This window comes from Epinephelus moara, chromosome 17 (assembly GCF_006386435.1).
Source record: "Epinephelus moara isolate mb chromosome 17, YSFRI_EMoa_1.0, whole genome shotgun sequence".
NCBI classification, from domain to species: domain Eukaryota; kingdom Metazoa; phylum Chordata; class Actinopteri; order Perciformes; family Serranidae; genus Epinephelus; species Epinephelus moara.
Genome location: NC_065522.1, coordinates 30,812,982 through 30,821,241, shown reverse-complemented (window position 1 = coordinate 30,821,241; position 8,260 = coordinate 30,812,982). Strand labels below are relative to the sequence as shown.

Below are 8,260 nucleotides of genomic sequence, written 5' to 3'. Positions count from 1 at the left end.
ATTCTTTTTGCAGAGAGAAAGCCTAAATTCATAAAGTAGTGTGTGGAGCTTGATTTGACATGTTCCAGTGATTGTCCAAGAAGGCATGTGATGGGGCAGGCAGGTACATGAACCTTAAACATATCTGTTAGCACCTTTGTTATGCCAAGCCAGAATGTCTTGACTGCCGGGCAGTCCCATAGAAGATGTCATAATGATCCATGCCCCCCACAGTTATGCCAACATTGATCTGACAGATCTTTATTTATTTTGGATATACGAGAGGGTGTCATATAAGCTCTGCATAATATCTTAAATTGTATAATCCGGTACCGAACACACCTGGATGACACAATACCCTTCTTCCATATAGCATTCCACTGTTCTGGAGTCAGTGACACACCAAGATCCTTCTCCCATGCGTCTCGCGATGCTTCAGGTGAAGACGCCACGCTAGACAAACAGCTCCGGTGCTCAGACCTTAAATTCGTCTAAAATCCTCAACAGAGAAACCATAACTCAAAACCCTGCCACAAAAGTTTGTTGGAAATGAGTAAGTTTGCGGCGATGTCAGAATCTGCGCAAATAAACCTATCGATGAGAAGTAAAAGCAAGCTTGATGGCTCAGACACGCCAGAATGGGCTCAGCAGCTACTCTTCCAACTACAAACGCTCAGTAACAAAGTTGATGAGAAGATTGACAGTGTTGCTGAGGCAATCAAGACCCTGAACGAGGACACGCGAGCAATCCATCAGAGAATTACGAACGCAGAGGAACGCATATCAACACTGGAAGACACGCTTGAAGCAACCACCGACCAGGCGAAACAGCATGACAAGACAATTCAACAGCTACTTCAAAAAATTAATGACCTTGAAAATAGGTCTCGACGCAATAATTTAAGATTCACCTCAATTCCTGAGGGCCTGGAAGGCAACAGGTTGGTGCCCTTTGTGGGAAAGTTGCTCTGCTACATCCTTGACAGGGCCGAAGGCGCACCACCAGATATCGAGCGTGCACACCGCACATTCAGACCCAGACCTGCTGCAGGTGAACCACCGCGTCCCATTCTCATCAGACTACTACGATGGAGCGTCAAACAAGAAATCCTCACCTCACTTTTCGGTCTTCCAGGACTTCTCAGCCGAGATTCAACACTTTTCGGTCTTCCAGGACTTCTCAGCCGAGATTCAAAGACAGCGCTCCAGCTTCGTGGACATCAAAAAGACGCTACGGAAAGCCGGCCTACAGTACGGCTTGATCTACCCGGCAAAGCTGCGCGTCACCCTGGGAGATGGGCAGCAGCGCATCTACTCCTCTCCACATGAAGCTGTCGAAGACGTAAAAACCAAGATACCTAACTACTTCTGAGTGGTATGTTGTTGATTAGCCCTCTCTATGCTATTCCGAATGTTCATTATGAGAACACTAAAATATGGCATAATCTGCTAAAATGCAGGTAAATGCATAAAAGAGGGAAACGTCTAATAACATTCTGATATTATGAACATTACTATTATTTTTATTATTTTTTTGATTGCTTAATGTGCATTAAGAAACATGTTAAGTTATGCATGGAAAAGGGTTTGAGGTATTTTCATTATAGAACTGACACCCCCACTAAAGTAGTATTACGCCTTATTTTATTCTTTTTTCTTTTGGTTTCTCAAATCTTTACAATGTAGGATCTGGGCACGGGCCTACTGCACTAGCCTCGTCTGTACTCACCTCTCCCTCGCGGATACAGAGGCACTCGCCTCATTATTTTTAGTTCCCCCCCGTTTTTTTTTTTTGTTTGTTTTTTTTTGCAACATACAATCAATCCCAAATGTGTTATTTTAAGCATGGTAGGGGATTTTGTATGCTAATTCTGCCCACCTCTTTGTATGAACAACACTATTAGTAACATCAGAGTGGTGAGCTGGAATGTCAATGGTGCCCAAAACTCTGTAAAACGATATAAAATCCTTGCACATTTAAAATCTCTGAACTGCGACATAGCTATGTTACAGGAATCTCACCTGTCTGATGTACAGTCTATGAATATGAAGAAGAAATGGGTAGGACAGATCTTTTCCTCTCCAGGAACAGGTAAATCTCGGGGAGTCTGTATCTTGATAGCAAAAAATATCCCATTTAAACTAAGCCTGAGCATAATAGATAAGGAGGGCAGATATATTATTATAACTGGCTTTCTATACAATGTCAAGTGCACTCTCATTAACGTCTATGCCCCCAATACTACACAGGCAACTTTCATTACATCCCTTGGCTCTATTATCACTAAAGCTATAGAGGGCCCTATTATCATGTGCGGGGATTTTAACTTGGTACAAGACCCACTGGTAGACCGCTCTGGTTCCCCATTGCCCTCGGACAGAATCTCTGGAGGAGCAATGGAAGAGCTACAATCACTACTCGCAATAACTGACATTTGGCGCCTGATGAAACAAGATATACGAGAATATACTTACTACTCTAGAGTACATAATTCTTATTCAAGAATTGATTACATATTAATGTCCAAGCAGTTTATTCAAAATGTGATTGATGCCCATATACATAGCATCATATTATCCGACCATGCACCTGTTTCTGTCTCCTTTTTCCCATCACCCAGCATGTGTAAAACCAAAAAGTGGAGGCTAAATAATTTTCTATTAAAGAATGTTGATTTTGCTGATCTTATAGAAAAAAAAACTATTGATTTCTTTGATATAAACTTAAAATCAGTCTCTTCAGTCTCCACTGTCTGGGAAGCCTTTAAGGCTACATGTAGGGGATGGGTGATTAGTTATTCGTCAGCGAAAAAAAAGAAACGCATGGAAAGAAAAATTAAACTTGGCAATGAACTTAAAGCGCTAGAGGAACAACACATGTCCAACCCTTCTAATTTGAAACTAAGGAGGTCTATATTCACGGTTAAAGCTGACCTGCAAAGCCTGTTGCATGAAGAAACAGCTAATGCTCTTTTCCAGCTACGTAAGAGACATTTTGAATCAGGTGATAATGCAGGCAAAATGCTCGCCCACAAATTAAAGCAAGTGGAGAACATGCACTTTATACCAGCTATTAGTGATAGCAAAGGCACTCCTCATACTGATAATACCTCCATTAACTTGGCATTTAAACAATTTTACTCTAATCTTTATACATCGGAATATAAGGCAAAGGATCAAGACCTTAACAAATTCTTTAATGGGCTGGATCTCCCAGCTCTTAGTGTCAGTGAGAATGCAGAGATGGAGTCTCCTATCACTCAGTCAGAAATTGAGCAAGCAATTAGCAAACTAGCATCAGGTAAAACCCCTGGCGAAGATGGCTTCACTATAGAATTTTACAAACGCTACAGCAAAGTTCTTTCACCAATTCTTTTAATGCTCTTCAATGAGGCAATTGAAACTGAATTGATGCCTCCCTCTATGCGACGAGCCATCATTACTGTCTTGCCCAAACCTGGAAAAGACCATAAAAAGATGGAAAACTATCGACCTCTCAGTATTTTAAATAATGATTAAAAGATTCTAGCAAAGATACTTGCTCTTAGACTGGAGAGAGTGATTCCATCTCTGATTCATATAGACCAAGTGGGGTAAATATCAGGACGGGTCTCAGCCAATAACATGCGCAGACTTTTGCATGTCATAACAGCCGCAAATAACCTCACAACTCCTGCAATTGCCGCGTCTTTAGACGCAATGAAAGCCTTTGACCGCATTGAATGGCAATTTTTTGCTTTTTACATTATCTAAATTTAATTTCGGCCCATTTTTTATGCACTGGGTAAAAACTCTTTATGGAGCACCAGTCTCAAGTGTCAAAACCAATGGGCTGATATCTGCCCCATTTAGTCGACATCGTGGGGTCCATCAAGGATGCCCCATCTCCCCGTTGTTATTTGTTCAATGCATAACTATAATTTCAAATTGAATTTGCACGCTGATGACATATTAGTCACTTTAAATGAACCCTCAGAGTCATTACCTGCCCTGCTTGAACTAGTGGAAAATTTCAGTTACCTCTCAGGTTATAAGATAAATTGGAGTAAGAGTGAGGCGATGCCCTTGAATCAACATACATTTCAAGTACACTGAGCAGGCACACCCTTTATTTGGAAAAGCAAAGGTATTAAATATTTGGGCATAGATATTATTTCTCCAATTACTGAAATGTTTAATATAAATGGCCCTAAATTGTTAGTCAAGATTAAAGATGATCTTAAAAGATGGACTGTTCTACCCATATCAATATGGGGAAGGGTTGAAATACTTAAAATGAACATTTTACCCAGGATTATGTATATTTTATCAGCCATCCCCTCTTTTTTCCTCGATCATGGTTTAAACAATTAAAATCATTGTTTATACATTTTATTTGGAATAATCAAAAACCGAGAATAGGTTATAAAAAGCTTACAACACCAAGATCTCAAGGAGGCCTTGGGGTACCAGATGTGTACTGTTATTATCTATCGCTTAATGCAAGATACCCCCTAGCCTGGGCATACAAATCTGACCCTGTCATGGGTGGCTGGGAGTGGTTAGAGAGCAAAATTATACTTGAAACCAAAGTCACCACACCAGCCTCATTATGGTACTCTATTAATCCCCCAGCCACCCTCAATAACAGCATTATCAGATTTTCATGCTCTATTGCCAAACTATTTCACAAAAGGTTGGGTATAAATGGACTAATGTTACCATCATGCCCTATTTGGCTTAATACATTACTGACTGCTGGGGGTAAGCCATTAAACAATATATTATGGCAACATAAAGGCGTTTTCACCATAGGCCAGCTCTGCAATGAAAATGGTATCCGTCCTTTCTCTGATGTGAAAGCAGAATTTGGACTACCAGAAGCAGCGTTCCTGGCCTATCTACAAATTAAATCAATTACTGGTAAATTTACCCTCGCACATAAAACAGAACTAGATAATAACTTAATGTCAGCCATTACAAAAAGAGGCACAACTTCGAGTATTTATAAGATCTTGTTACTTGCCTCACCTAATCCATTTATACCCACTCAACAGGCATGAGACTGACAACATGTCTAAGAAAATGGAGCCACCCAAAAGGCGAACGACATCTGCAGTTTGGGAGCATTTTGACCTGATATCTTACATCTGCAGTTTGGGAGCATTTTGACCTGATATCTTCCAAAAAGGTAAAATCTAAGGGACATCTGCTGGAAAGAAAAACAAAAAACAAACAAACAAACAAAAAAATGGTGAAGCAATGGCCGGAAAGATTCCGTACATTCACGGGTCTTCATCACACCATCACTACCTGGTACTAGCAAGGTGTACCTAATAAAGTGGCTGGTGAGTGTAATCCTGATACATGTATTATGATACAGTAAAGCATGCTACAGATATGACTGCGTCTTTGTGTCAAAATAAGTTGTTAAAAGAGATAAATAGGGTTGGGTCGGTATGAGAAAAAAAAAACGGTCCGGTTATTGTGAAAAACCGCATCAAGTCTGTAATACCGGATTTTCGCCACTTGGGGGCACAATTGACTCATTTAAAATAAAATGAGTGACAGTAACACGTTGTTTCTTTTATTCCTTACAAATAAATTTTGCAGCTTACTCAATCAGTGCAAACAAGGGTTGCCTCCTTTGTCTGGCTCAAAGCCAAAGTGTTGCCATAGTGGCGCATTCTTTGATTTCTAAAGAATTGTCCGCCATTATCGACTCCCCAGGCTACAGTAGAGGCCTCGGCGCATACGCACTCGCACCCCGTAGCTCAGTCCCCGCCCCACCCCCACACCCACCCCTCTCTCTCCTGCTCGCTGTGCGCTTGGCGAAGACGCAGACACAGGTGCTCACAGACTCGGGCGTACTATAAACGGAGTCGAGCGCACTTCCACGTTGTAGTTTCCTGTAAAAATGTACGTGAAAAATACATGCCGAGCAGTTTTGTGTGACACTGCTGTGCGAAGCAGAGCCTGCGCGGTCGTGCTTTGCGCGCACAGGGCTTGCGGACATCTGCTTTTACCGGGCGTACCTCCAAGGAGTCCGCTCCGCCTACGTTCCGCCCGAGTATGCGGTCCGGTCGGTCTCAAAAAAAAAAAAACCCAGTCCAAGACGGAGTACCAAACTGAATTGGTATTACAGAGAACCGGCCCAACCCTACAGATAAATACAAAATACATAAATGGACATCAGATTTACTGCTCTATTTACAGGAAGTAAACACGTTACCTGTGTCCCTTATGAGTTAAGAAATCCCACTAAATTGTTAAAGAGTACGTTTGTCCTATTACATATCCAAAGAAAAAAACATGATGGCCAGAAGTAGAAATAGCTAATGACACCAGAGAAGCTAACGGCACCAGAGAAGCTAATGACACCACAGAAGCTAACGACACCACAGAAGCTAACGTGGCTTCTAAACGTTGACAGACTTAATATTTATTGAACAAAGCTGCAGTTATATTATTAATAATGAACTTGTAATGTTTAATGAACAAACCTGCTCTGTGTAACCAAAGCTGAGGGTTGAAAACAGCGTCCAGTAGTTTCCGTTGTCGCTCATTCTCCTCTTTTCATCGACAAAGTTCCTCCTCGTACTCTGTTATCGTTATGAATAAATCATCCATGTTTAGTGGCGCAGCTGTAAGAGCTTAACTTAATGAGTTAAACGACAGTGTGACCAGGAGAGATCCAAACTGTGACTCGCAGTCGCATTTTGTGACCATGGAGCTCCAATGCGACTGGCAAATACTATAAATACATGAACTGGAGAGGCGTAAATTTGTTACCAGCTTACAGTGAATAAGTCCTGACATCTAAAAGGCGTCGCAGTAACAGTTTAACCTGCTGCTAACAACTGACAGGAAGCTACAAGTTCACAGCAAAAACATGACTGAGATTATCTGGTCTCTTTCCAATCATCGTCACTATCATCAGTCTCAGGTTCAGAAGACTCTCCAGTCTTGTCATCAGTCTCAGGTTTTAAATGTGTATCTGGATCTGAGTTCCTGGCTGGTTCTGGTCCTCCACAGTCCTATCCTTCAGCCTCTGCTTCCATCTGTTCAGCTGAGCTGCTGGCTGGAGGCTCTGCCTCTCTGTTCTCCTCAGTTTCACTTTGATGAGGCTGTGAGGACTGGCAACCAACACACTGATGGTTTATGAGTTGGTGAGGCCAAGTGAATGTCTGGTCACAAACATGGCAGCTGAGAGGTTTCTCTCCTGTGTGGACTGTCACGTGACCAACTAAGTTTTCTTTGCGCAGGAATCTCTTCCCACTTCTTATGTGTTTCTGCAGATCTCCATGACTACAAAATCTCTTCCCACACTCAGAGCAGCCAAATGGTGTTCCTCTTGTATGAGTTCTCATGTGTACATTCAAACCATTTCTTTGAGAAAATCTTTTCCCACACTCAGAGCAGCTCAATGGTTTTTCTCCTGTATGAGTTCTCATGTGTATCTTCAGAGTATTTGAGTGAGAAAATCTTTTCTCACACTCAGAGCAGCTGAATAGTTTTTCTCCTGTATGAATTGTCATGTGTGTCTTCAGAGCACCTGAATGAGAAAATCTTTTTCCACACTCAGAGCAGCTAAATGGTTTTTCTCCTGTGTGAATGCTCATGTGTCTCGTCAGATGACCTGTTTGAGAAAATCGTTTCCCACACTCAGAGCAGCTAAATGGTTTTTCTCCTGTATGGGATCTCATGTGTATCTTCATTGTTGAACTATGACTATATCTTTTCCCACACTCAGAGCAGCTAAATGGTTTCTCATCAGCACTACATTTTGAATCACTGATGGGGGCTTTATCATTTTTAAGAGAGTTTAAACCTGACCGAGGTTTTCTGGTCTCTGTCCAATCATCATCATCGTCACTGTCATCAGTCTCAGGTTCAGAAGACTCTCCAGTCTTGTCATCAGTCTCAGGTTCAGAAGACTCTCCAGTCTTGTCATGTGTCTCAGGTTGTAAATGTGTATCTGGATCTGAGTTCCTGGCTGGTTCTGGTCCTCCACAGTCCTCTCCATCAGCTCCAGTTTCCATCTGTTCAGTGTGTCTTTGATGAAGCTGTGAGGACTGAGGTTTCTCTTNAGTCCTCTCCATCAGCTCCAGTTTCCATCTGTTCAGTGTGTCTTTGATGAAGCTGTGAGGACTGAGGTTTCTCTTCATCATCTTCACTCTTCACAGGGACAGGAGTGAATGTGAACTCCTGGTCCTCTTTAATGTGTGGAGGCTCTGGGTCCTCCTGTTCCTCTTTAATGTGTGGAGGCTCTGGGTCCTCCTGGTCCTCTTTAATGTGTGGA

General features: G+C 42.0%; 2 protein-coding genes, 1 long non-coding RNA gene and 1 pseudogene across 7 annotated transcripts in view; 1 reads left to right on the top strand and 3 right to left on the bottom strand.

Annotated features, from left to right (window-relative positions):
• LOC126404276 (gastrula zinc finger protein XlCGF57.1-like) overlaps positions 1 to 8,260 on the bottom strand; it is a 236,338-nt gene that overhangs the window by 102,490 nt on the left and 125,588 nt on the right. The window lies entirely within an intron of this gene.
• LOC126404292 (oocyte zinc finger protein XlCOF6-like) overlaps positions 1 to 8,260 on the bottom strand; it is an 89,066-nt pseudogene that overhangs the window by 63,406 nt on the left and 17,400 nt on the right.
• Positions 1 to 8,260, bottom strand: part of LOC126404306 (gastrula zinc finger protein XlCGF57.1-like) — a 28,736-nt gene that overhangs the window by 15,473 nt on the left and 5,003 nt on the right. The gene's annotated exons all lie outside the window — the stretch shown is intronic.
• Positions 8,049 to 8,260, top strand: part of LOC126404393 (uncharacterized) — a 130,757-nt gene continuing 130,545 nt past the window's right edge. For both annotated transcript variants that reach the window (XR_007571457.1, XR_007571458.1), the window contains exon 1: positions 8,049 to 8,253. This is a non-coding gene — a long non-coding RNA (uncharacterized LOC126404393). The remainder of the gene's footprint in view (positions 8,254 to 8,260) is intronic.